Source organism: Apium graveolens, chromosome 7, assembly GCF_009905375.1.
Source record: "Apium graveolens cultivar Ventura chromosome 7, ASM990537v1, whole genome shotgun sequence".
Lineage (NCBI taxonomy): Eukaryota > Viridiplantae > Streptophyta > Magnoliopsida > Apiales > Apiaceae > Apium > Apium graveolens.
In genome coordinates, this window is record NC_133653.1 from 43,330,786 (window position 1) to 43,337,595 (window position 6,810).

Here is a 6,810-nt window from a genome sequence, read left to right on the forward strand (position 1 = left end):
CTTCATTCAGCGTTATCTCCTTAGGATCTTCACCTCCTGCTAACTGTTTGTAGACTAGCATCCCCTGTTCAAATGACCATGGTCCACCCTCCACTGCTTTCTGCACATCTATGGGATGATAAAACACAAAAGAATATCGCATCTCCCCTATATCATAAATTTCCACCCCTTCTTTTGGACGCCATACCGTTGATAGGACATTCTGCATCGCCTTGAAATTGATATTCCTTTCCGTAAGGAATCGCCCAATTAACACAAAAGATTCTTTTTCCTTTTCAATCACAGCATTTTCTACAATCATCCCTCCTTCGTCGTCATCTTCAATCGATAGCTTTGCATACAAATCGTTTATACCAGAGTTAGAGTACTCCATTGTTTTATTGTAAAGATTCTAAATAGACAAAGAAAAGTAAAAGGAGAATTTTTGATGTAAACAAATTTAAACTCTCATACAGAGAGAAATAGACCTCTCATACAGAGAGAAAAAACTAAACAATTGCACGTTAATGTGTAACTGAGAGTCTGTCAACTTAGTTTGTAAACTATTTTGATTACACCTGAGAAGTGCCAACTTTCCTAGCTTGATTACTTTATCACATTACCTTTTATATCTCTCCTCAGATTTTCCCTTATATAATATGTATGAAATAACACCTCTGAGCCAAGTTGACTATTTAGCCTAGCACAGGGTAAATTTGCAGATTTGTTTGATCCATGGTGGCATAAGGAGTGCCTAGCTTCTAGCAACAAGGAAATCTTAATTGCTCAATCTGGTAGCTCCTCTAATTCTGTCAGTATGAAGCTTATACATACCACCATCCAACTCACCAATCTCCTTCATCCTCTGTGAAACATGGTCCTGCATAAGGCACTTAGAAACAGAAAATTGTACAGAGCAGGAATTATCTTCAGAAAACTTTGATATAGAAAACAAATTAAATTGAAATTGAGGGACATATAACACTTGTTTAAGTGTCAGCTCAGATGACAGTATAACATCTCCATTATGAGTAACCTTAGTGCTCTGAGCAGTAGGTAAATACAGTTCTGAATTTAGTGGTTGAAAATTTATAAGGATAGATAGGTGAGGTGTGATACGATTAGTTGATCCTGAATCTATTATCCATGTATTCATAGGATTATTAAATCTCACTTGTCCAGCTAAAATTACAGATGAGGATGGAGTGTGGTTACCTGTCACAGGAGAAATCTCAGTATGACTAGTTTGTATCCAGGAAGCATTAGCTGCTGCATTTGTGATAGTACTTTGCTTGCTTTAAGTTGTGCTTGAAGCATGCTAATTATCTGCTGACATTGTTTGTCAGACAAAGAAGAATTATCATCAGACACTGCATCAAATACTGCATCGGTTTTAACAGCATGAGCACTGTTGGCGGCAACTGATCTTTTACCATTAGACTTAGGCTTTGGTTTTGGTTGACCATACATTCTGTGCTATTCAGGATATCCATGAAGAGCAAAACATTTCTCTTTTGTGTGTCCTGTGAGATTACAGTATTCACACAAAACATTTACATCTGCAGATTTCTTTTGAAGCTTGTTCTTATTTCCAGCATTCTGTTGCTGAAATGTGACATTCATTGCCATACTCTCAGATACTCCTATTTTAGAGAAATCTCTCTGATTCTCTTCTTGCAACAACATAGAGTAAGCATGTCCTAAATCTGGAAAGGGATTCATAAGCAAAATCTGACTTCTAGTATTGATAAACTGATCATTGAGTCTCATAAGAAACTGACTCAACTTGTTCATCTGTTCATATTGATCAAACTTTTGAGACAATTCACAAGCACAATTACTAGTTGACAGATACATCTAGGAATAGGAGACAAAGAATCCAATTCATCCATCAAGCCTCTAAACACAATGAAATAGGCAGTTATGGACTTATTGCTTTGAGTTAATAAGCTATTCTTATTCAACTTTAAGTTGCCTCCTGACAAACAAACATTTTCAAAAATCACTGTAACCTCTTAATTTGAAATTTAGACAAACTTTCTCTGAGTGGCACTTATCAAGAAAGTTTTATGCAAAGTTCCATCAACATTTTGGTTTTTTTAAACATTCTTAAGGCTTATATGATGATAGATCATAATGCTCAAAATTGTTCTCATCATACAACTCCAAAAAAGTCGGCCATATTACCCATTTAGCAGATGGGCCACCTAGAATTTGTATGCTCTGATAAACCAGGTATTCACTATCGACACACCTATATTCTTTGTGCAATCCCATCTGATAAGATTCAGTATTAATTAAACTTATAAGATGTCAGATAAGTAGAACATAATCAAAGCAGGCAGTATGCAGACAAAAAAAACATTCTCTTTGCATTAAAAATATTTATAATAGGTCCTTTCTTGTACACAGGTCAATGTAATCCCTCTTAGTTTCTTCCATATCCTCCTCACGCATTGGATTATATATGAAAGATATCTACAGAAAAAAGTACTTACTTTAGCTGCTGCTGCTACACTGAACTAATGAAGTCCCAGCATGCTCAGGGAAGAATGTTCTCTATCTTTTATGGCGGAAATGTACAAACATCATAACCATAAGATTTAGAGGACCTAGGAAAAAAACTTAAGTCACAATTGCATGACATATGACAGTACATAATTAAAATTCACAGTGTTCCCTAGAATCGTAAAATTTCTTAGACTTTTGATTAATTTATCAAACATTGAACACAAAGAATGACAGAAGTTGGAAGAGGCTACGTGCTACCTTCTCCTTCCACTTGCCAGAATTCCTATTCAATGATATTGAGAGAGCAAAGAAGTAGTCCTTCCAGCTTCAGAGCCTTTTCTATTTATCCAAATAAGACTACCGTCTCTCATGCTGGAGATAGAACCTATATGAAGCTGTTCCTCTTTACCAACAAAGTGGTTCGAGATCAATGTCATATTTAACTTATTACATCAAAGTGAATTATTAAGTTGTCATTTTTAGTATAAATTCGTAAGGAGAAGCTGGCGTGGATTTTGCATGGAAGCAAATAAAACTTAAAAAATCTTGAAAATCAGGGAAATTTTAGGAAAAGTTTTGCTAGCACCACTTCAAGCCGCCTGAGAGTTTACTTTGTAGAAGGTATAGAAGATAGAAGATAAAAATTGCAGTTGAATATTTCAAATGTTCTTTATGAAAAAATTGATTTTCCCTTTACCGTGCTAGTACGTTTGTTAATATTTAAATAATTTAACGGGATTGACAGGAAAGTTATGAGCACCCTTTTTTGACTGCGTTGGCCTCCAATTAAAAATTTAAAAAGGTTGCATTGCTGCTGGCCTGCTGCCATTGATAGGATGAATGGATGATGACTCTTTTTAAACGACATTATAAACAATTTGAAGCAGTTAGGTTATCTACTTCAACAATTTTAAATAAGAAATGACTCGGTAAGTTGGAACAAGACAACACTATCGTCAAATATTTGGAATATGAAGTAGCAACAACATAAGAAGTTGGGGAAGACAAGTCTATATGTGCTATAGAAAAAGAAGAAGACAGAGTGATGCGTCAACAATAAATACAATCGACATGAATTTCTAATATGAAAAATCTGAACATGAAAATGCGTTTGTTTCTGATTGTTCTTGTTGTTATCCTGGACTTCTGTTGGGGCTATGAAGTGCTTTCCCCCAATACCACTAACCACACCATCATGAAGGCTCAAGTCTTTACAAAGCCAGGATGTCAAAGGCAATGCGGAAACCTGATAATACCATATCCGTTTGGCGTCAGATCAGAAGAAGCTTCTGATTGTGCCATAGATCCTTCTTTTGAACTTATTTGCAACAATTCTTATAATCCTCCTTTAGCCTTTTCATCAACTCCTTATCTTCGACAACTTCACATTCATGATATATCCGACACTGAGCTACGAATTTCTTGTGTTTTGGCTTATATGTGCTATAATCAATCTGGTAGTTTAACTCGAGGCTATATTGTACAAAATGGATTGGATGGGACTTCATTTACGTATTCCACTGCAAATGTGCTTACTGTTGTTGGTTGTGATGACTATGCCAACCTATACAATGATCCAGACAGTTTTGATTCCAACCTCAACATTGCAAACAGGTTTTTGCCTAAAGGATGCAGTACCACATGCTTACCTAATGAGGAAATTCCAGAGAATGAGTGTTCTGCTAGCGGTTGTTGTCAAGTACCCATCAATGTTCACAAATATTTCAATATCTACCTTGAGACCTATAATAGCCATAGAAATGTCTCATCCATTAACAATTGTGGGTACGCGTTTATGGGGGAGAAAAGCAGATTCAAGTTTCGAGGCATATCAGATCTTAATGATACAACCTTGAAGGACAGGATCGCGGATACTGTACCCATAGTATTAGACTGGGCAATTGGGAATAAATCTTGCAGTGAAGCAGCTCTTGACCAAAGTAATTATGCTTGCAAATTCAATAATAGTTACTGCATCAGTGGAACTTCATCTAACGGGTATCGTTGCAGCTGCAAGGAAGGGTTCGAGGGAAATCCTTATCTCAGTCCAGGATGCTATGGTAACTAATTAATAAGAATTTTTCATGTCTGTGGTGAGTGGAGCCATGCATTTTAATAATTGTTTAAATGCAATTTGATCTTTTTCTTTTGCTAGATATTGATGAATGTGCAGAAAAACAAAAAAATAGTTGCGATCAGATTTGCACCAATGTCGAGGGGAGTTATTATTGCTCTTGTCAACGTGGATACTACCGGAAAGATGATAAGTGCATTCCTAAAAAGTTCCAGGTCACAAAGCTTGTACTAGGTAAATTGATCTTCTGTAATCAGCCTCATTCTTTTTTGAGCTTATATAATCAACCTCAATCTTACTAATACATCTTCCACTGTTTTATAAATACATATCTTACTGAAAATGAATTTGTTCACTGAGTGCAGGTATAGGATTTAGTTGCCTCTTCATACTCATTGGAATGAATTGGTTATATTTCATCTTAAAGAAACAAAAACATGCTCAACAAAGAGACAAATTCTTCCAGCAAAATGGCGGTCTCTTGTTAAGTCAACAAAGTGAAGACGGAAACACAAGAGTATTCAGCAACGAAGAATTAAAGAGAGCAACAAACAACTTCGCGGCTGATAGGATTTTAGGGCAAGGGGGTTATGGCATAGTTTACAAAGGAATTTTACGTGACAATCGCATAGTTGCTATCAAAAAGTCGAAAATAATGGATGAGAGTCAAGTAGAGCAATTCATTAATGAGGTAGTGATTCTTACACAAGTTAACCATAGAAATGTGGTCAAACTTTTAGGATGTTGTTTAGAATGTGAGGTACCATTGTTGGTATATGAATTTGTATCTAATGGTACCTTACTAGATCATGTCCACAATATTGATAGAGGTGCGGCTTGGTTATCATTGGAGAACCGTTTGAGAATTGCTGCTGAATCTTCTGGCGCCCTTGCATATCTTCACTCTGCAGCTTCTATTCCAATAATTCACAGAGATGTGTAATTGGCAAACATACTACTGGATGATAACAATGTTTCAAAAATATCAGATTTCGAAGCATCGAGGTTGGTACCCATGGATCAAACCGAAGTGACTACATTAGTGCAGGGTACTTTAGGATACTTGGACCCTGAATACTTCCATACAGGCCAATTGACTAATACAAGTGATGTTTATAGTTTTGGAGTGGTGCTTACAAAGCTTTTAACGGAAGAAACCCAGTTTGTATGGCTAATCCTGAGGAAGAAAGAAATCTTGCCACATATTTCATTACCTCCATGAAGAAAAACAGATTGTTTCAAATTCTAGAGCCTCGAGTAGTGAAGGAAGGGACATTCGATCAACTTCAGAGAGCTGCTCAACTTGTGAAGAGGTGTCTAAACCTTAATGGCGATGAAAGACCCAACAATGATGGAAGTGGCTATGGAAATACAAAATTTGATGAGATTTACTAAACATCCTTGGACTAATGGACATGACAATGAAGAGATGACAAGCTTAGTAGGTCATAGTGCGATTCAGCATTCTGATCTTTATGATGTTCATATAAATTCTGACAATAACGTCGGGGATGGCAAAGATCAGTGTGGCTCAAGCACTACTAGTCTGTTGCAGCCGTCGGCCAGCCCTCGCTGAGACATTTAATTTGATTTGTTTTAGAAACATTCCTCAAGTACATGATACTGATACATTTGCATTGATTTGTGCAAGTAATTACATATTTATATGGCATCCTGTATCCAGTATGCTCACTGTTCATCCGTAAGTTTCATACATCAGGTACATGTCTATGGACAAACAAAAATCGCCCAACACCGATTATCAAGGCATGGGCATTAAAAATTGTTATTTCTGGAGCTTGAGCATATGAAATGAACTTGAGATTCTTACAGATTAAACTTCATCTTCTTTATTGAATACAGTAAACAAAAATTATCAAACTACTTTTTTTGTTGTAGAGAGATTTTGAGAGAATCTTACTCGAGAGAGGGAAGAACCTTGTTTATATTTTCTGTAATATATCTTTACATCTAGCTTCTTTCCTACTATATACAATGTGTAACTAACTGAAAGTTTGTTACGCTGGCAGATCTTTTTGCTCATAACTTAGCTATGCTAATGAACTAATATAGTAGACTCAGTATCTTGAATGGAATGGGCCTGAGTGTTGTATGGATTTGATGGACTTGCAGTAGACTTGCAGATGAGTCCATATATTTAATATCCCCCTCAAGTTGGAATGTGCAGAATACATTCCTAACTTGGAAAGAAGATGATTAAATTGAGAAGAAGGAATGACCTTAGT

General features: G+C 36.2%; 1 pseudogene; it reads left to right on the forward strand.

Annotated features, from left to right (window-relative positions):
• The first annotated feature begins 3,496 nt into the window (after positions 1-3,496).
• LOC141673540 (wall-associated receptor kinase 2-like) lies at positions 3,497-6,140 on the forward strand (annotated as a pseudogene).
• Positions 6,141-6,810: the final 670 nt, after the last annotated feature.